General features: G+C 33.1%; 1 long non-coding RNA gene across 28 annotated transcripts; it reads left to right on the forward strand.

The window, feature by feature from the left end:
* The first annotated feature begins 837 nt into the window (after positions 1-837).
* LOC121807661 lies at positions 838-13,783 on the forward strand. Of its 28 annotated transcripts, XR_006051916.1 has the most exons (35): positions 838-991; positions 1,093-1,237; positions 1,367-1,494; positions 1,586-1,644; positions 1,740-1,863; positions 2,083-2,229; positions 2,298-2,390; positions 2,480-2,550; positions 2,645-2,759; positions 2,898-3,200; positions 3,562-3,638; positions 3,750-3,907; positions 4,007-4,173; positions 4,283-4,411; positions 4,521-4,578; positions 4,674-4,792; positions 5,012-5,122; positions 5,221-5,345; positions 5,432-5,506; positions 5,790-6,769; positions 7,096-7,196; positions 7,352-7,436; positions 8,395-8,551; positions 8,643-10,108; positions 10,199-10,643; positions 10,741-10,831; positions 10,929-11,010; positions 11,127-11,247; positions 11,320-11,407; positions 11,531-11,612; positions 11,969-12,064; positions 12,439-12,541; positions 12,903-13,005; positions 13,162-13,262; positions 13,749-13,783. It is a non-coding gene; the product is annotated as an uncharacterized LOC121807661 (long non-coding RNA). The 28 variants fall into 28 exon arrangements; XR_006051928.1 differs by lacking the exons at positions 11,969-12,064; positions 12,439-12,541; positions 12,903-13,005; positions 13,162-13,262; positions 13,749-13,783 and having other exon boundaries at positions 5,790-5,912; positions 5,985-6,060; positions 6,186-6,769; positions 11,531-11,928; XR_006051934.1 differs by lacking the exons at positions 11,969-12,064; positions 12,439-12,541; positions 12,903-13,005; positions 13,162-13,262; positions 13,749-13,783 and having other exon boundaries at positions 5,790-5,912; positions 5,985-6,060; positions 6,669-6,769; positions 11,531-11,927.
* The last annotated feature ends 8,213 nt before the right edge of the window (positions 13,784-21,996 follow it).

Below are 21,996 nucleotides of genomic sequence, written 5' to 3' on the forward strand. Positions count from 1 at the left end.
GCTATTATACCTTCGTTTTGTTTTACCTTAGAGGCTTAGTTTTCTGGTTTTCTTTTACGAGTCTTAGATGTCTTCCCTATCAGCACCTCAGGACCTTGTCGATCCAGTTGATATATTAAAGCCTCCTTGGGAGAAGTCTGGATTTTGGGAAGCGGTGGTAAGTGGCCTATCTCTGTCCTTTACCTATGAAAACTATTCAAAAAAGTAATTTAATGTAGCCTTTGCATTTTATTTTCAGATAGCCTTCAAAATGGCGTGAGAGGAAAGAAGCTGTTGCTGACTAACCGAACTTGCTTCTACCAAAAGATTTCTCTTGGAGATTTTTTCAGAAAGTTTGTCAGTACATTAAAGAAGGTATGCTATGGTTTTTTCTTGACCACAAGCCCACAACTCATTAAGGTTTTTCTTGACTTTTCGCTGAATATATTGTTGGTGATAATATCGTGAAAATGTAAATGGTGTTGTCTGCACAACATTTTGATTTTGCAGGTTATCAGGAATTGTAAATTGTTACTGAAGAAGGAAAAAAAAGGAAAAAAACATTGTTGTCGCCGGAAGCTATTCAAGCGCTGGGAAACCTTCCTAAGGGCCTGAGAACCTTCTAAAAAAAGAGAAAAAAGGAATAAAAGGATAAAAAAGAAAAAAGTAAAAAAGGGAAAAAAGAGAAAAAAAATAATTGCTACAGCGTATAAAGCTATTCAAGCATTGGGCAACGTTGCTAGGGTAATTAGTCTGACCTTTTAACTAATAACGCTCTAAAATTTAAGAGTCATGTCATGATTTGATTATTTGGGTGTCAATTGAACCTGAAGTGGTTATTGCTTTTGTCACAGACTTTTCAGAACAAGAGCCTTGCTTATGCAGTTAAGGAGTGTACTCTGATAGTCTCATCAATGAACTATTTCTCTGGCTTTTGGATGATAGGCTTCCGGAGATGGATGATGGACGTCAAATTTTAACTGCTTTGAATGTTCTGATGTTAAAGATTCTGGTAACTATCACTGTAAACTTATGAGAGGCAAGCATTGCTTGTTTTTTCTCCTCACTTCTTGTGAATATAATTGCTATTGTGTGGCCGGATTGCACATGCAGGATAACGCATAATATACGTCATCATTTCCTGTGTCTATAAATATGTTAAGACCTCTGGATCCATCAAGATGTCCATCTTCAGATCAGAAACCTAAAACCTAAAGTTCTCTGATTTGGTTTTTAACTGTTTGATCATGCTCTAAAGGTATTATATCTTGTTTTTTTTTATAAATTTTAGTTATGTAGTGTTCTTATTCTATTGATGTTGTGATACTGTCATTTTCCAATATGAGCTTGTTCTTCAATACAAATTTACTAGTATTACTCTTTCCAGGAATCTGCAACTCCAAAGAAGGTTGTTAAAGTAACTTAACTGGTGGCATAGATGGACTTCCACGTGAAGATATAAGTGAAAAGGTCACCCCCACTTTGTTAAAAGGCTTATAGAGTTCTGATTGGAAGGTTTGTAATATGGAGTATATGTTTGTTAATCATCAAATTTGTTTATGATTTAAGAGGGCATGCCGTCAATCTGACTTTATCTTCTGTCTAGGTCCACTTGGAATCTATTGAAAATGTAACCAAAATTCTGGAAGAGGAGAACTGGAATTGGTACGTTCAGTAGAAAATTTAAAATAACTATCAAATTTTGTATATGGAGTATATTATTATCTACATGATGTGCCCTTTTATCTTTATTGTTTTAGGAAATCTATTTGGAGCTCTATAAGGGCGTCTACACGACAGTTCTAAAATTTGATAATTGCTACTTTGTCCACAGTTGGTGCTCTTCGGACTACAATGGGACATCCGGTTGAGAAGTCAAGCTAGGTACTCTTTTATGCTATAGGTTATAGGTTTACTAAGATTCACTTGAACTTACTAACTGAGATTTACGATCTCAATAATATAAATGCTTGGGATCGTTTATTAAATCCCGAATTCCTCAAAGCCAATAGTTGTATCTTTAAATCCCAATATTGAAACTCTTCTTTCATGTACATAGCTCCTGTGAAGGCTTGATCATTTATACGAATTTGGCTCGTGCAGGGGATTTTTTCAGATTTTTCAAATGTCTTGAAAAGCCTTGGTGACAACAAAAAGCATATGCATGAGTGTACATTGAGTACCTTAGATAATTGGCTTGAGTGTACATCTGGCCAATGTTGTCAAGTCTCCACGTAGCCAAAGGTCGAGGTAATACAGTGCTGTCTTTTACTTTTGTAGAATCTGTCTACCCCTTGCCTAACCCATTCCTTGATTAGGTTCTAGGTTTTGTGTGAACCGCAATTTATGTGCATCACTGATTCTGACCAACCATCTTAAGCTTTAATGAATTGAAGCTGCCTTTGTAAATGGTACTGATATTATACCTTCGTGTTGTTTTACCTTAGAGGCTTAGATTTCTGGCTGTCTTTTATGAGTCTTAAGATATCTTCTCTATCAGCACCTCAGGACCTTATCGATCCAGTTGATATATTAAAGCCTTTGGAGAAGTCTGGATTTTGGGAAGCGGTGGTAAGTGGCCTATCTGTGTCTTTTACCTATTAAAAATATTCAAAAAATAATTTATTGTTGGCTTTTATTCTTAATTTTTGTATTTTATTTTTAGAAAGCTTCAAAATGGTGTGAGAGGAAAGTGGCTGTTGCTGAACTAACCAAACATGCATCCACCAAAAAGAATGCTCCTGTGGATATTTTCAGAAAGTTATCTAACATTGAAGAAAGTATGCTATAGTTTCCTGGACCAAAAGTCCACAACTCAATCCATGTTATTCATGATTTTATGCAGAACTTAGTGTTGGTGTTAATATCGTGACCAAATAATGGGTGTTGCCTGTGTGCAACATTTTTGAATTTTGCAGGTTGTCACAATTGTAAACATTTTTGAAGGAAGAAAAAAAAAAGAAAAAACATTGCTGTTGCAGCTGAAGCTATTCAAGCACTAGGCAATCTTGCTAAGGGCCTGATAACCCTTCCTAAAAAAAGGAAAGAAAAGGATAAAAAAGGAAAAAGGAAAAACAAAAATTGAAGAAAAAAAGGAAAAAAGGGAAAAAAAGGAAAAAATTGTTGTTGCATATAAAGCTATTCAAGAACTGGGCAACTTTGCTAGGGATCCGAGAGCCATTTTTTCGGCCAGTTGTTGCATCTTATTGCCTGTAAACCGGGTTAGTCAAAAACTGTGTTCTATTATTTTTTAAATTACAATGCCCATAAAAATGATAATAGATGTGTTTTTGAGTAGTTATTTGTCTTTTTCATTCCATGGGCGGATCGTTGATGTATAAATTGAACAAATGTCATCTTTATGTTTTGTTTCCTTTTCTAATTCGGATTGGAATAGATCCGACACCCAACAGCCGTTAGAGTTAACTGTGTAAATAAGAGTTTTGATTTTAGTTTGACATAGTGAAAGATGCTGATAGGGTAGTTTCACGCGTGGCGAATAAGACATTGTTATGCTATTTTTGGCATACCTCTTCGGCATTTTTTCCGTGAGGTCCTCACAATTGGTATCTTTTCATGCAGGTTGTGAAGACTTTTGACTTCCGCCTCACTGGTGCCTTTCAAGATCTTGTAAATATGTCCCGAATACTATGATATAGGTAATTAGTCTGACGTTTTAAGTAATAAGGCCTAAAATTAAAGTGTCATGTCATGGTTTTGATTATTTGGGTGTCAATTGAGGTCTGAAGTGGTTATTGCTTTTGTTGCAGACTTTTCAGAACAAGAGGCTTGCTTATGCATTTAAGGAGAGTCCTCTGATAGTCTCATCATGGAACTGTTACTCTGGCTTTTGGATGACAGGGTTCCGGAGATGGATGATGGAAGTCAAATTTTAACAGCTTTGAATGTTTTGATGTTAAAGCTTCTGGTAACTGTCACCGTAAACTAATGAGGCAAGCTCGGCTTGTTTTTTCTCCTCTCTTCTTGTGCATATAATTGCTGTTGTGTGGCTGGATTGCACGTGCAGGATAACACAGAACGTACGTCATCAATTCTTGTGCTTATAAATCTATTAGGACCTCTGGATCCATCAAGACGTCCATCTTCAGCATCAAATGATTCTCTTGCGATTAGAAACCCATAAACCTGAAGTTCTCTTATTTGGTTGTTAAAATGTTTGATCAAGCTCCAAAGGTATTATATCTAGTTTTTTTTCTTAAATTTTAATTATGTAGTGCAACTGTCATTTTTCCCAATATAAGCTTGTTCTTCGATTCAAATTTACAAATATTACTCTTTGCAGGCATCTGCAGCTCCAAAGAAGGTTGTTAAAGTAACTTGTTCTACATCATCTGTGGTGACTGGTGGCATGGATGGACTTCCACGTGAAGATACTGTTTAAAAGATCACCCCCACTTTGTTAAAAGGCTTAGTGAGTTCTGATTGGAAGATTTGTAATATGGAGTTTATGTTTGTTAATCATCAAATATGTTTATGATTTAAGAGGGCATGCCGTCAATCTGACTTTATCTTCTGTCTAGGTCCACTTGGAATCTATTAAAAATGTAACCCAATTCTGGAAGAGGTGAACTGGAACTGGTATGTTCAGTGGAAAATTTGAAATAACTATCAAATTTTGTATATGGAGTATATAATTATCTACATGATGTGCCATCTTATCTTTCTTGTTTTAGGAGATCTATTTGGAGCTCTGAAAGGGCGTCTACACGATAGTAACAAAAATTTGATAATTGCTACTTTGTCCACAATTGGTGCTCTTGGGACCACAATGGGACAGCAGAAATTAAGCTAGGTACTCTCTTATACTATTACTTATAGGTTTATTAAGAGTCACATGTGCTAACTAACTGAGATTTACAATCCCAATATTATAAATGCTTGGGATCATTTATTAAATCCAGAATTCCTCAAAGCCAATAGTTATACCTTTAAATCACATTATTGAAACTCTTCTGTCATGTACATAGCTCTTGTGAAGGCTTGATCATTTACATGAATGTGGCTCATGCAGGACATTCTTTCAGATGTTTTGAAATGCCTTGGCGACAACAGAAAGCATATGCGTGAGTTTACATTGAGTACCTTAGACACATGGCCTTGTGCTGCCCATCCCGATAAAATGGTCTGTAGTCGATTTGTAAAATAGTGTTTTTCGAACTTCTGCTTTGAGTATCCCTGACCTTATTGTTTGTTGTTGTCTTCTGCTACCATATATTTCAGCTATTCTCACAGGCTAAAGTAGGCGCAGAGGGGCGCAATTTGATTGGCTATCAAGACAACTTGCTGGATTAGCTGAGTTTCATGATGCAATCAAGCTAATCGAACCCACTACATCTGCTATTACGGTATTTTGTTATTCAAAGTTGTTATTCTTCAGGTAGCTGTTTGTGCCAACTTTATGTCTCAGGATATTTATTGGTTACTTTTCTAGGATAAATCAACGAATGTTCGTAAAGAGGCTGAAGCATGATTTAATGAAATATTGAGGGTTTGTGAACATGAAACGGTATGAACATCCAAAATTGTTATTACTTTATTGAGGTTTGCTAACTCTTTTAGCTGCTATATAGCACTAGACCTATCTTATATCTCTCGCCTTACAGGTATCCGAAAATTTAAGAGATATACAAGATTATGCTTTAACTGATATTAGCAAACGACTGAAGCCATATGGAGCTTTTCATGCTACTTTTCATTAAATCACTCATCTCCTAATAAAAAATTTATATTGTTTTTCTACTTTTTCATATCATTATGTTGATTTTTCTCGTGCCACATATCCATTGCAGAATAATTATGAATCTGGAGAATTTGTTTCGTCAAGCATCACGTTGGAAAGCAGCCTAAAGACAGCAAAACCAAATGGAATTGGCGACCGCGAATCTCAACATGGAAGCAGAAATGCACCTTCAGTATGTTTTTTGTGGTTAATATATTTCTTCTAAACCGTAATGTATTTGTTAATTGATGTCCTGTTTATTTAGAGAGTTGTGCCTAACATGGGATTCAGGCAAGAATCTATCTTGTCTTTTCAAGACATCAACATTCAGTCACAACAAGGTTGGTTCACATTTATTTTTTCGGGCAACAAAGTGCAATTATTTTGATAACTCTGGACACAATGCTGTAGCTTTTAAGGCCGCATAGTAGATTATTGACTTAGTGTTACTCTCGCATGATGACAGAGAAAGAATTATTGTTCGCAGATTCAAATTAGATGAATCGCGTGTAGAGGAAATTCAAGATCTTGAGGTTTCTGCTCTCTTTTAAGATTTTATTTATTAATTTTATGAGATTAGATTTTCCATACCACAGAGGAGGTCTTCATACAAGTTTTTCAAATTTTTATCAGCTTTTGGGTTTGGGTAAATAGTAGCAGACCATCGGTGTTGACTTGTTTTAGCATTTGTATGGCTTATGTAATATTTATGTATGTGATGATATGCTACATTCTTTATAGATTTTTAGTAAGGGACTATGCTTACTTCAAAAAGAATGATGACATGAAATACTTTCGAGAGGATCTGCATTGGAGGCTCTTAAGTGCTGACTTCAAAAATCAAGTTGATGGCATTGAGATGTTGCAAAAGGATATTTCAACATAAATTCTAGTTTTGATTATGTAACTTGCAATTTTCTTTTACCTTCGATTTGTTTATGATATACAGGCTCTTCCTCCATGGGAAGGGAGGTGATTGAAGTCTTATATATACTCTTAAAGTGGTTTGTGTTGAGGTTTTGTGAATTCAACACATAATGCTTATTAAAGGTGAATAGGATTTTATTAATTTGTTTGTTTTTTTAGTTAGCATGCCCATGTGCTTGGCTGTGTGAAATTATCAAATGATATTTTTGAAAAAGAAATGAGTGGTTGCATATTTTATGAGTGTTCTCAGGACACTTGTTATTAGGACATTTGTTTATTCAGTTTGTTTCTGGAATTGCTAAAATTACAAATTGTTATTGAGTCTCCAATATCTATCTCTATAATGATGTTACAGCCAGTGAATACATATGTCCTTATAATTCTTATCTAACATATTTAAACTATCTCGTATCCTTTCTTGACTCTTGATCTTCTGTTACTTTGATAAGTACTTGAATTTCTTCCCGAGCTTTTGGATCTTTGGGAAATGAGGGGCTACACTGTTACAGAAGCAGAGACAACCATCGTTCTTCCTTGCTTGGATGAGAAGGTAAGTCTATGTGATATGCTTTTCTCTGTTGTTAAGAGTTTTCTGTCTGTAAGTCTATGGCAAAAGATTCTGGTTGTTTTGAATTGGATTGATTTTTTTTTCTCAAAATGTAATATCTCAAGCAGTAACCAATGTCTTATTATCTCGGACTGCAGTCTGGACATAACATTGAAAAAGTTCGAGAAAATTGCGGGAACTGATGAAACAAGTCATACAAACATATTCTGCTCCCAAATTATGGTAAAGATATATTTTCTAATGGAATGCTTTTTCAAAAGATTAGGTATGTCCTTGAAATATTAGGTCAGATTTGTTCATTGATGCTTTTCAAAAAAAGTTGTCCAAAGAACCAAATAGTGTGATAGTTTATGAATATTGGTTATGGGGAATCAGTAGTGTTCGAATCACATTTAATCTGTTCAGGACATCTTAACTAGCTAACTGTGTAAATATTTTTTTGGATTTTAGTTAGAAAGTTTGTACAAACTAAGGAAGCAAATAGATTGACCTTTTATTTTAAAGATCTAACAAGACTGCATTGCTAAGTGGTTGATGTTGGTTAGTATTGGATTTTAGTTAGAAAGTTTGTACAAACTAAGGAAGCAAATAGATTGACCTTTTATTTTAAAGATCTAACAAGTCTGCATTGCTAAGTGGTTGATGTTGGTTAGTGATGTCTAAAAATGTTTAAAAAATTGCGTATCTGTTATGACCTTTGCATAACCTTTACATTTTGTATGTTCACATGATCTCATATAATTATTTGTTCTTCAAAATTGTATTAGTACTGTTCTTATTGCTTGAATTGGAACTTTGTTTATCTATTTTTCTAATTTTTCTTCATAATTTTTCTACTGACAATATCTCTGATTCTGTTTTGTTTGTCCAACGTCATTTCTACATTATTTGGGCAATTATAGCTATCTTTTGAGAAACTTATTTTTGTTTTTTTGCCAATATGTTGTTGAAGGGATGAAAGTTGTGTGCCATGAATTGGCTTAAGCAACTGCTGACCCCAAGGGCAGCACAATGGAAGAAATACAGAATGATGCTGATTAACTAGTTTCATGCCCGGTGAATAAGGCAATTATTATTTTGACCTAAAAAACTTATAGCGCCTAAAATTGAAGAGTCATGTCATGATTTTTATTATTTTTGTGTTAATTGAGGTCTCAAGTTGGTATTGCTTTTGTTGCAGACTTTTTAGAACAAGAGGCTTGCTTATGGAGATAAGGAGAGTACTAGTCTCATCTTACACGAAACTGTTGCTATGGCTTTTGGATGATAGGGTTCCACGGATGGATGATGGAACTCAACTTTTGAGAGCTTTTAATGCTCTGATGTTAAATTTTCTGGTAACTATCACTATAAAACTTATGAGGCAAGCATTGCTAGTTTTTCTCCTCTCTTCTTGTGAATATAACTGTTGTGTGGGGCGGATTGCAGGTGCAGGATAATGCATAGCATAATTCATCATTTGTTGTGCTTATAAATCTTTTAAGACCTTTGGATCCATTAAGATGGCCTTCTCCAGCATCAAATGAGTCTCTAGCAATCAGAAACCAGAAATTCTGCGATTTGGTTGTTTAATGTTTGATCAAGCTCACAAATGTATTATATCTTGATCTGTTTTATCTTGTTTATTTTTTCTTTTAATTATGTATTGTTCTTATATTATTGATGTAGTGAATCTTCCTTCTGTAAGAATGTTATGTTGCATAGTTTGACGACATTGTTTGAAAGCATTTGCATAGTCTTACTTAATTGATTGATAGTTGTTTTAACTTTTGGAGATCTATGTAGGTGCTTCACTCTTAGTTTTTGTATGCCCCCCCCCCCAAATTTATGGTTTTGCATCGTGGGTTCATTGTAGCCCACTTTTTTTGTAAGTCAATTGGTGTCTTTTGATCATTTTTCAATATAATTTTATCCTTCCTTTGTATTTCTTGAGGAGTTATTTTTTGGTTAGTTAATATGCTCCTGTTTATGAAATTGTTTGTTTTTCTATTTTCTGGTTAGTTAATATACTTAAATATTTTATAGATTTAGCAACTTAAGTACATGGTAATGTTGTCTTAGTTAATATTTGTCCATTATTTACAAGTTTATGGAGTCAAGAAATCTGCTTGTTTTGAATTTTTCTTTTGCTTTCAAGATAAATCTTTATCCATTCCTTTGCCATTGTTTGAAGCGAAATAGTTTCTAAGTAGTAGATTAATCCTCATATCATGCCTTTTTATTTTTATTTTTATTTTTCTTGATATTCTCTTTGCTTCATCTGGTGAATATTTATATACTCCTTTATTTATTGGTCTTTTCTAAAAATGCTAGATATTACTATTATATACATGTTGTCTTTGGTTCTTTGATGTTAGAGTATTGCGCTTACTGTGATTCTTTTGTATGAATTGCATTGGCAGATGGGGCTGCTTTTTCAAAATTGTTATCTTGCTACTATGTTTTTTGTTTCAGCTATTGTGTCTTTAAAGACCAGATTGAATAACAAACGAATTTGGATCCATCTGTTGAGATGTTGATCCTTTTACTGTGTTATTCCTGGCTGGAATGAGAAAAATGTTCAGGTGTTGCATCCAGGAATTAACTGCATTTGGTGAACAGGAATTTACCATTTTTTGCTTTTCTTGAAGATATAAAGGTATTTCTGCATTAAACCTGCTTTACTACGGGGTAAATTCTTTTTGGTGTAAAACTGTCAGTTTTCCCAATATAAGTTTGTTCTTCAATTCAAATTTACAAATATTACTCTTTGCAGGCATCTGCACTCCAAAGAAGGTTGTTAAAGTAACTTATTCTACATCATCTGCGGTGACTGGTGGCATGGATTGTCTTCCATGTGAAGATATCAGTGAAAAGATCACCCCCACTTTCTTTTAGAGAGTTCTGATTGGAAGGTTTGTTATATGGAGTATATGTTTGTTAATCAACAAATCTTTGAATGATTTAAGAGGGCATGCCATCAATCTGACTTTATCTTCTTCTAGGTCCGCTTGGAATCTATTGAAAGTGTGACCAAAATTCTGGAAGAGGTGAGCAAACGTGTTCTGCTGGCTGGAACTGGTACGTCAGTCGAAAATTTGAAAAAACTAGTCTCAAATTTTGTATATGGAGTACATAATTATCTACATGACGTGCCCTCTTTTCTTTCTTGTTTTAGGAGATCTATTTGAAGCTATAAAAGGGCGTCTACACGACACAAACGAAAATTTGATTATTGCTACTTTATCCACAATTGGTGCTCTCTTATACTATTAGTTATTGGTTTATTAAGAGTCTCTTGCGCTAACTAACTGAGATTCACAATCCCAATATTATAAATACTTGGGATCATTTAACAAATCCCGAATTCCTCAAAGCCAATAGCTGTACATATGCGTGAGTGGTCATTGAGTACCTTAGATACTTGGCTCTGCTCATCCCAATAAAATGGTCTGTAGTCAATTTGGAAAATAGTGTTTTTCGAACTTCTGTTTTGAGTATTGTTGACCCCATCTTTTGTTGTGTCTACCACTACCATGTATTTCAGCTGTTCTCACATACGCTAGGATAAATCAGCAAATGTTCGTAAAGCGGCTGAAGCATACTTTAATGTATTGAGGGTTTGTGGACAAGAAACGGTATGGACATCCATAATTTTTATTACTTGATCGAGGCTTGCTAACTCTTTTAGCTGCTAGATTTCACCACATCTATTTTATATCTCTCCCTTTATAGGTATCCAAGAATTTGAGAGATATACAAGGTTCTGCTTTAGCTATTATTAGCAAACAACTGAAGCCATATCGAGCTTTTCAAGGTATTATGCTACTTTCCATTAACTCACTTATCTCTTAATAAAAAACATATAAATTTTTTTTCACTTTTCCATATCATTTTATTGATTTTTCTTGTGTCACATATCATCCATTGCAGATAATTATGAATCTGGTGGATATGTTTTGTTAAGCATCACGGCAGAAAGCATCCTAAAGACAGCAAAACCAAATGGTCATGGTGACCGCGAATCTTGGCATGGAAGTAGAAATGCACCTTCGTATGTTTTATGTGGTTAATATCTTTCTTCTGAACCATAATGTATTTTTTAATTGATGTCCTGTGTATTTAGAGAGTTGGCACCTAACAAGGGATTCATGCAAGAATCCATCTTGTCTGTTCAAGACATCGATATTCAGTCATGAGTTTTGATCAGCAAGGTTGGTACAGATTTATTTTTTAGGGCAATAAGGTGTAAATATTTTGGTAGCTGCAGGCTGCAAACAGTGCCCGTATCTTTTATGCCAAAAAAGTAGATTATTAACTTAGTGTTACTCTCGCAGGATGACAGGGAAATGATTATTGTTTGCAGATTCAAATTCGAAGAATTGCATATAGAGCACATTCAAGATCTTTCGTTTTGAGGTTTCGTTTCTCTTTTAAGATTTCTTTATTAATTTTGTGGGATTAGCTTTTCTATACCACAGAGGAGGCCTTCATACAACTTTTTAGAACTTTTTTCAGCTTTTGGGTTTGGTTAAATTGTTAGACCATTAGTGTTATACTTGTTTTGGCATCTGTGTGGCTTATATAATTTTTTTGCATGTGATCATATAACATTCTTTATAGATGTTAGTAAGTGACTTTGCTTACTTCTCAAACATTATGATATCAAATTGATGGCATTGAGATGTTGCAGAAGGTTCTTTCAACATAAATTCTAGTTTTGATTGTGTAACTTGAAATTTTCTTTTAACCTTCGATTTGTTTATGATATACAGGCTCTTCCTCCATGGGAAGGGAGGTGATTGAAGTCTTAGATATACTCTTAATTTGTGTTAAGGTTTTATGAATCCAACACATCATGCTTATTAATGGTAAATAGGATTTTATTAATCTGTCTGTTTTTTGTGTCAGCATGCCTGTGTGCTTTACTCACTGAATTATAGCTCACTGAATTCACTGAATTAAGTATGCCTGTGTGCTTTGCTCACTGAATTAAAGCTCACTGAATTCACTGAAAAGGAAATGAGTGGTAGCATATTTGATGAGTATTCTCAATATTAGAACATTTGTTTATTCTGCTTGTTTGTGGAATTGCTAAAATTATAAATTTTTATTGATTCTCCAATATCTATCTCTCTAATGATGTTATAGCCGGTGTATATACATGTTCTGATAATTCTTATCTATCATATTTAAACTATCTCGTATCCTTTCTTAACTTTTGAGCTTCTGTAACTTTGATAAGGTACTTAAATTTCATCCCGGGCTTCTGGATCTGTTGAAAAATGAGGGCTACACTATGACAGAAGCAGAGGCAACCCATCTTTCTTCCTTGCTTGGTTGAGAAGGTAACTGTTGTGTTAACTGTCTATGTGATACGCTTTTATTTCTTGTTAAGAATTTTCGGGCTATATGTCTATGGCAAGTGATTCTGGTTGTTTTGAATTGGATTGAATTTCTTTTTTTTTTTACAAAATTTAATATCTCAACCTGTATTCAAAATCTTATTAAGCTTAGGAAGTTGTGGTAAGTTAATGCATAGTTATTACTTTTGTTTTGAACATCGTCTTTCCTGATAATTTTGCAATGTAACTTGGAATGTACCTGATACCCTAGCTCTTAGAGATTAGTATATAAGATATAATTTATGTCCAGTCACTCCCTGATCTTGTAAATGCATCTAAGCTTATTTTTGCTGACGATGTGTAGGAGAAATTGAAGGAGAAGAAACCTACTTCAATGGAGGCCCTTACCCAAACCCTTCAAGCAATGCACAAGTCTGGATGCTTGAGTCTAACTGACATAGTTGAAGGTATTATCTACCTTTATTTTAGTTAAGAACTGTTGTTTAACCTCTAAATCGTATCATATCATTTCCTTGTGCTTAGAAGTATATTGTTTACTTTCTAGCCTTTTAGTCTGCGCTTTCCCATTTTAAAATTTTTTATTGTCTTCTATCATGTTTCAGGTCTAAAAGCTGGATAAATAACATTCGTTGTACGAACCATAGTAAAGAACACATCTTTTTTGTACCTTGAGTAACTATGCATCCATTGGCTCAAACAATAGGTAAGCCGAATTAGTTGATTTTGTAGTAATTACGGAATATATTTCCATGTAGGTAACCGAAACTAATAGTCGAATTATCTGATAATTTATCAGTCATTTTATCATTCCCTTAATGATGGAACACCTGATGTGAGGGATGCAGCCAAAGCTTTCTCAGCTTTAGCAGCTAGGCTATTGACAAAGTAACTATTTCAAGATTTTCCATCTACATCTCGCTGGTTTTAATTGCCAATTTAGCTATTTTGACATCTTAATTGCCAATTTAGCTATTTTGACATCTTAATTGCCAATTTAGCTATTTTGACATCTTTGTTATTTAAATGGTTTGCATGAGACCATTCGAGAGGTGTCAATAAAAGCTGGATGATGTAAGACAAAAGAAGTTTGGTATCTGATTTTTGTTATAGTTATATACTGTGAATTATAGTAATATTCTATGTTTTTTATAGGAATATGTTTTGACCTTTGCCATTACAATAATCTCAGGTGTGGTTCAATCTTCTAGAGGAGTAATGACCACGGGTAAATTCTCTACTTAACTATTTTTTTGTATTATTGTAGGTGACCACGGGGTAAATTCTCTACTTAGCTATTTTTTTGTATTATTGTAGAATGAGCTTATTGTGAAGTACTCTATCTAGATTATGGTATATTTTGTGTGTACATATGTTTGCCGTGCATGTATTTTGTGTATTTGTGTAGTGCAATGTTTTATATTGTGTATGCGCTCGCGCGCGTGTGTTTATAGTTTATTGTCTGTATAGTGTGTGTTTTGTGTAGTGCAACATCTATTTTTTGTGTATATGTGTGTAATGGGTGTAGTTTTTGTATATTGTGTAAAATGTGTGTTTTTTTTCCTACATGTGTATTGTGTGAAGTATGTGTATTTTGTGTGTTGGGTGCGTTTTGTGTATTTTATGTTTTGTGTGGGTATGTTTTGTGTGGTGTGTGTATTTTGTGTTTACCGCTTATATTTTGTTTATAGTGTGTGTACAATTGGTGTATAGTGTGTGCAGTTTGAATATTTTGTGAATAATGTGTGAAGTGTCCGTATTTTGTGTGTAGCGTGAGTATTTTGTATACGGTGCGTGCAAAATATGCATATTTAGTGTATAGTGTACGTCATGTTTATTTTGTGTATAATAAGTGTAGTATGTGCATTGTGTATTTTGTGCGTATTGTTGTACTGTGTACAATGTATGTATTTTGTGTTGTGTGTATAGTGTGTGTTTTTGGTATTATGTATAGTGCGTGTATTTTGTATGTGGTTAGTAGTATACGTGTAAGGTGTATTTTGTGTATAGTGTAAGTAAAGTGTGTTTTGTGTATAATGTGCTTAGTCTGTTTTCTATGTATTGTGGGAAGTGTATGTATTTTTTGTGTAAAGTGCGTGTATTTTGCCTACTGAGTATTTTGTGCATAGTGTATATAGGTATAGGGCTTAGGATGTATGGTAGTAAGTGCAGTGTGTGTATAGTGTGTGTTTATATTTTGTGTATAGCTTGTGTAGTGAGTGTATTAGTGCATAGTGTAATGTGTGTATAGTCTGTGTTTATATTTTGTGTATAGCTTGTGTAGTGAGTGTATTATTTGTATAGTGTATTTATATTGTGTGCTTTGTGTGTATATTCTATACATGTGTATTGTGTATTTTGTGTAGCTTTCTATATTTTTGTAAAATGTCTAGTGGTGTGTTTGGTTTATAGAGTGTGTATAATGTGCGTATTTTGTATATAATATGTGCGGTGTATGTATTTTGTGTATATAATGTATGTGCTTTGCGTATAGTTTGATTAGTCCGTTTGGTTTGTGCATCGTTCCAATGTATTGTCTGCAGGACTGCATTTCCCGTGCATGTATTTTGTATATAGAGTGTGTCCTGTTTAATTTGTGTGTAGTGATTGTTTGTATTTTGTGGCTTGTTCATTGTTTTACGTAGTGTGTATTTTCTGTACGTTTGCCTATGTGTATATTTTTTGTATTTGTATACTTTGTACATAGTGTGAGTCTTTCGTTATATATGTAGTGCGTAGCTATTTGTATTTTTTTATAATGTAAACAGTGTGTTACACATTCAGTATTGTGTGCAGTGCGTATTTTTTTTGTTCATGGCTGATGCGTGTATTTTGTATATAGTGTATGTATATAGTGTGTATAATTTTTAGTATGTAGTATGTAGTGCGTATAGTTTGATGCGTGTATAATTTTTTTGTGTATTTTTTTTGTTCATGGCTGAAGCATGTATTTTGAGTATACTTTGTGTAGTGAGTCTGTTTTGTGTATAGTGCATTTAGTCCATTTGTTTTGTTTTGTTTTGTTTAGTTTTGTTTAGTTTTGTTTTGTTTTGTTTTGTTTTGTTTTGTTTTGTTTTGTTTATAATGTGTATTTTGTGTATTTTGTGTTTATACTTTTTGTATAGTGTGTATTTTGTGCAATTTTGCGGTGTCAAATGTGTGTCAAATGTGTGTATTTTTTGTATAATGTGTTTTAAGTGTAATACATGTATACTTTGCATATTTTGTGTGTGTTTTTTTGTGGCATATGTACTTTGCGTATTTTGTGTGTGTAGATGTTTGTATTTTGAGTATAATATGGTGTGCATTTTTTGTATGCATGCCTAGTGTGTGCATTTTCTGTATGTAGTGTGTCTTTTGCATTTAGTGTGTATATTATATGTATTTGGTGTATAGTTTGTTTTGTTTGTTTGTTTTTTTATAGTATTTGAAGTATTATGTGTTTTGTGTATAAGGTGTGTCAAATGTTTTTTGGTTGACATTTGATTTTGCTGTTATTTTGTCATCTGTTGACATTTTCTAACAATCCAGATTATACACATGGTAAGATGTATGTAATTATATTCTTAAATTATTTCGATGATGACATTATGATTGTACCTTTAATTTATATATGTTGCTCATTCTCTAATTATTGATATCTTGTTATCCATTTTTCTCTAACTACTGCGGGCGTCGTTAACAGTAAACTTATGCAACAATTATTAATTATTATTTGAACCCTCCAACATAATGTTTCTGCGTCAGCCACTAAGTATGTGCATTATATATTGTACTGTATATACTGTGTATAATGTATGTGTTTTGTGTTCATTGTATTGAGTCCGTTTGTTTAGTTTATAGTGTGTGCAATGTGTATTTTGTGTTCATACTTTGTGTATAGCGTGTGTATTACGTGCAATGTATGTGCTGTGTGAGTATTTAGTGTGTAGAGCGTGTATTTTGTATGTAGTGAGTGTCCAATGTGTATATTGTGTATACTGTGTTTATTGTGTGTGCCATATGCTTATTTTCGGTATGTGTTGTGTGCTTATTTTGTTTATAGAGCGTGTATTTTATATATAGTGAGTGGCCAATACTTATATTTTGTGTATAGTGTGTTTATTGTGTGTTATATCTTTATTTTTTGTATATGTATATTTGGTGTATAGTGTGATTATTGGAGACATGTAGTGTGTGTATTTGGTGTGCATAGTTTGTATTTTTTGTATGATGTGTTCATTATTTTACGTAGTGTATTTTCTGTATGTTTGTACATAGTGTGAGTCTTTTGTTATATATGTTTGTGTAGCTATTTGTATTTTTTTATAATGTAAGAAGTGTGTTACACATTCAGTATTGTGTGCAGTGCGTATTTTTTTTTGTGCATGGCTGATGTGTGTATTTTGTGTATAGTGTATGTATATAGTGTGTATAATTTGTACTATGTAGTGTGTAGTGAGTCTGTTTTGTAAGTAGTGTATTTAGTCCGTTTGTTTTGTTTATAATTTATGCAATGTGTATTGTGTGTATTTTGTGTTTATACTTTCTATATAGTGTAAATTTTGTGCAATTTATTCGGTGTGTATTATGTGTTGTGTGTATAGTGTGTGTCTAATGCGTGTATTTTTTGTATAATGTGTTTTAAGTGTGTTATGCACATGTATTTTATAATACATGTATATTTGTGTATAGTGTGTATTTTTTGTAGCATATGTACTGTGCGTATTTTGTGTGTGTAGATGTTTTTATTTTGAGTATAATGTGTAGCGTGCATTTTCTGTATGCATGCCTAGTGCGTGCATTTTCTGTAAGTAGTGTGTATTTTGTGTTCAGTGTGTATAGTGTGCGTATTTTCTGTATAGTTTGTTTTTTTGTAGTTTTTTTATAGTATGTGAATTATAGTGTGGGTATTGTGAGTAAAGTCTATGTATCTTGTATACAATGTGTAATGCATATTTTGTATATAATGTATATTTGTAAATATGTGTATATTAGGTTTAGGATTTAGAGTAGTAAGTGCAGTGAGTGTATTGTGTGTATTTTGTGTATATCGTGTGTGTTTATATTTTGTGTATAGAGTGTGTATTATGTGCAATGTACGCAGTGTGTGCATATGCATTTTGTTTTCCGTGTTAAGTTATGTGTGTGTATTGTGCTTTTATTTTATGTATAGCGTGTGTCTAGTGTGTGTATTTTTTTTATAGTTTGGTTAGTGTGTACTATGGTTATATTTTCTGTACGTATGTATTTTGTGTAGTGTGTCAGTGTGTGTTTTGGGTAGTGTGTGTTGTCTGCTTTTTCTTGTAAAATATCTAGGGGGTGTATAATGTGCCTATTTTGTGTATAGTATGTGTAGTGTATGTATTTTGTGTGTGTATGTGTGTGTATATTTTGTGTATAAGTTTATTTGGTCTATGTATAGTTGCAATGTTTTATGTGTTGTGTGTTTGTAGTGCATGTAGTTTTTTATAGTGTGTGTTTCATTTGTAATTTGTGCGAAGTGCTTGTTTATATTATGTATAGTGAGTATATTATGTGCAATGTAGTTTATATTTTGTGTTGTGTGTATGTGTGTTTTGTGTATATTGTGTGTGCAGTGCATGTGTCTCGTGTGCTATGTGTCTCGTGTGCTATGTGTCTCATATGTAAATGTTCTATATTTGTATACTTTGTGTATAATGCGTGTGTTTTGTGTTCAGTATATTGAGTCCATTTGTTTAGTTTATAGTGTGTTCAAATTTATTTTGTGTTCATATTTTGTGTATAGCGTGTGTATTACGTGCAATATATGTGTTGTGTGCGTATTATGTGTGTAGAGCGTGTATTTTGTATATAGTGAGTGTCCAATGCGTATATTTTGTGTATACTGTGTTTATTGCGTGTGCCATATGCAGTGCAGTTTATAGAGTGTGCATATTTTGTTTATAGAGTGTGTGCATACGTATATACTTTGTACATTTAGTCTTTTATTATATATGTTTGTGTTGCTATTTGTATTAAGCAGTGTGTTACACATTCAGTATTGTGTGCAGTGCGTATTTTTTTTGCATGGCTAATGCGTGTATTTTGTGTATAGTGTATGTATATAGTGTGTATAATTTCTACTATGTAGTGTGTAGTATGTGCAGTGTATACTGTAAGAAGTGTGTGTATTTTGTGTATACTTTATGTAGTGAGTCTGTTTTGTGTATAGTGTATTTAGTCCGTTTGTTTTGTTCATAATTTATGCAATGTGTATATTTGTGTATAGTGTGTGTGTTTGTAGCATATGTACTGTGCATATTTTTTGTGGGTAGATTTTTGTATTTTGAGTATAATGTGGCGTGTATTTTCTGTATGCATGCCTAGTGCATGCATTTTCTGTAAGTAGTGTGTATATTTTGTGTTTAGTGTGTATAGTGTGCGTATTTTGTCTATAGTTTGTTTTGTTTGTTTGTTTTTTATAGTATATGAAGTATATGTGTTTTTAGTATAGCGTGGGTATTGTGTGTAAACTATGTGTATAAAGTCTGTGTATCTTGTATATAGTGTGTAATGCATATGTTGTTTAGGATTTAGAGTAGTAAGTGCAGTGTGTGTATAGTGTGTGCAATGTAATTGTGTATAGTGTGTATAGTGTGTGTGTGTGCAATGTGATTGTGTGTATATAGTGTGTTTATATTTTGTGTATAACGCATGCATTATGTGTATATGCAATTTGTTTTCCATGTTATGTGTGTGTATTACGTGCATTATATTTGTTCTATGCGTATTATGTGTGTAGAGCGTGTATTTTGTATTAAGTGAGTGTCCAATGTGTATATTTTGTGTATACTATGTTTATTGTGTGCATATTTTGTTTATAGAGTGTGTGTATTACGTGTATTTTGTCTGTAGAGCGTGTATTTTGTATATAGTGAGTGTCCAATGTGTATACTTTGTGTATAATGTGTGTGTTTTGTGTTCAGTATATTGAGTCCGTTTGTTTAATTTATAGTGTGTTCAATGTGTATTTTGTGTTCATACATTGTGTATAGCGTTGTATTACGTGCGTAAGTGTTGTGTGCGTATTATGTGTGTAGAGCATGTATTTTGTATATAGTGAGTGTCCAATGCGTATATTTTGTGTATACTATGTTTATTGTGTGTGCAATATGTTTATTTTTGGCATGTGTTGTGTGCATATTTTGTTTATAGAGTCTGTGCATATTTTGTACTTTTTTTTATAATGTAAGCAGTGTGTTACAGATTCAGTATTGTGGCTAATGCGTGTATTTTGTTGCATGGCTAATGCGTATATTTTGTGTATAGTGTATGTATATAGTGTGTATAATTTGTACTGTGTAGTGTATAGTTTGTGTAGTGAGTGTTTTGTGTATAGTGTATTTAGTCTGTTTGTTTTGTTTATAATTTATGCAATGTGTATAGTGTGTATTTTGTGTTTATACTTTCTGTATAGTGTGTATTTTGTGCAATTTATGCGGTGTGTATTATGTGTTGTGTGTATAGTGTGTGTCTAATGCGTGTATTTTTTGTATAATGTGTTTTAAGTGTGTTATGCACATGTATTTATAATACATGTATATTTGTGTATAGTGTGTTTTTTGTAGCGTATGTACTGTGCTTTTTTTTGTGTGTAGATGTTTGTATTTTGAGTATAATGTGGCGTGTATTTTTTGTATGCATGCCTAGTGCATGCATTTTCTGTAAGTAGTGTGTGTATTTTGTGTTTAGTGTGTATAGTGTGCGTATTTTGTCTATAATTTGTTTTGTTTGTTTGTTTTTTTATAGTATGTGAAGTATATGTGTTTTGAGTATAGCGTGGGTATTGTGTGTAAACTATGTGTATAAAGTCTGTGTATATTGTATATAGTGTGTAATGCATATTTTGTTTAGGATTTAGAGTAGTAAGTGCAGTGTGTGTAGTGTGTGCAATGTAATTGTGTATTGTCTATATAGTGTGTGTGCAATGTGATTGTGTGTATATAGTGTATTTATATTTTGTGTATAGCGTGTGTATTATGTGTATATGCAGTTTGTTTACCGTGTTATGTTATGTGTGTGTATTGTGCTTTTATTGTGTATAGCGTGTGTCTAGTGCGTGTATTTTTTTATAGTTTGGTTATAGTGTGTGCTATGTGTATATTTTCTGTACGTGTGTATTTGGTGTAGTGCGTCAATGTGTGTTTTGTGTAGTGCGTGTATTTTGTGTGTTGTCTGCTTTTTCTTGTAAAATGTCAAGGGTGTGTATAACGTGCTTATTTTGTGTATAGTATGTGTAGTGTATGTATTTTGTGTGTGTGTGTGTGTGTGTTGTGTATAAGTTTATTTGGTTTGTGTATAGTTGCAATGTTTTATAGTGTGTGTGTTTCATTTGTAATTTGTGTGAAGTGCTTGTTTATATTGTGTATAGTGTGTATATTATGTGCAATGTAGTATATATTTTGTGTTGTGTGTATGTGTTTTGTGTATATTGCGTGTGCAGTGTATGTATTTTGTGTATAATGTGTCTCGTGTGCTATGTGTCCCATATGTAAATGTTCTATATTTGTATACTTTTGTGTATAATGTGTTTTGTGTTCGGTGTATTGAGCCCGTTTGTTTAGTTTATAGTGTGTGCAATGTGTATTTTGTGTTCATACTTTGTGTATAGCGTGTGTATTACGTGTATTTTGTGTGTAGAGCGTGTATTTTGTATATAGTGAGTGTCCAATGTGTATATTTTGTGTATACTGTGTTTATTGTGGGTGCCATATGTTTATTTTCGGTATGTGTTGTGTGCATATTTTGTTTATAGAGCGTGTATTTTGTATATAGTGTGTGTCCAATGCCTATATTTTGTGTATAGTGTGTTTATTGTGTTATATTTTTATTTTCTTTATATCTATATTTTGTGTAGTGTGTGATTATTGGGGACATGTAGTGTGTGTATTTGGTGTATGTAGTTGTTTGTATTTTTTTTATGATGTGCTCATTGTTTAACGTAATGTGTGTGTGCATGTGTATTTTGTGTATAGTGTGTCTAAAGTGTGCGTATGTTGTCTATAGTGTAATGTGTATTTTGTATATAGTAAGTATATATAATGTGCATAGGGTTTCAGATGTAGTGTGTATAAATTTATATAGTGTATGGTGGGTATAAAGTGTGTATTATATGCATGTGTATGTAATGTGTGTATAGCGTATGTATTATATGCAATGTATGCAGTGCAGTATGTAGTGTATCTGCTGTATTTTGTGTCTTGTGTATAGTCCTTGTATTTCGTGTATAGTGTATATAGTTTTTGTATAATGTGTTTATAGTTTGTGCTGTGTGATTTTATGTATGTGTATATTGTGTATACATGTATAATTTATGTATAGTGTGTGTTTTGTGTAGCGTGTGGGTTTACTTGCCCAACAAGCAATAATCAAACTATAGTAATGATCAAATGCAAAGCCAATAGCAAAACAAACAATATCCTCGCGACTACGTAGGA

This window comes from Salvia splendens, chromosome 6, assembly GCF_004379255.2.
Source record: "Salvia splendens isolate huo1 chromosome 6, SspV2, whole genome shotgun sequence".
NCBI lineage: Eukaryota > Viridiplantae > Streptophyta > Magnoliopsida > Lamiales > Lamiaceae > Salvia > Salvia splendens.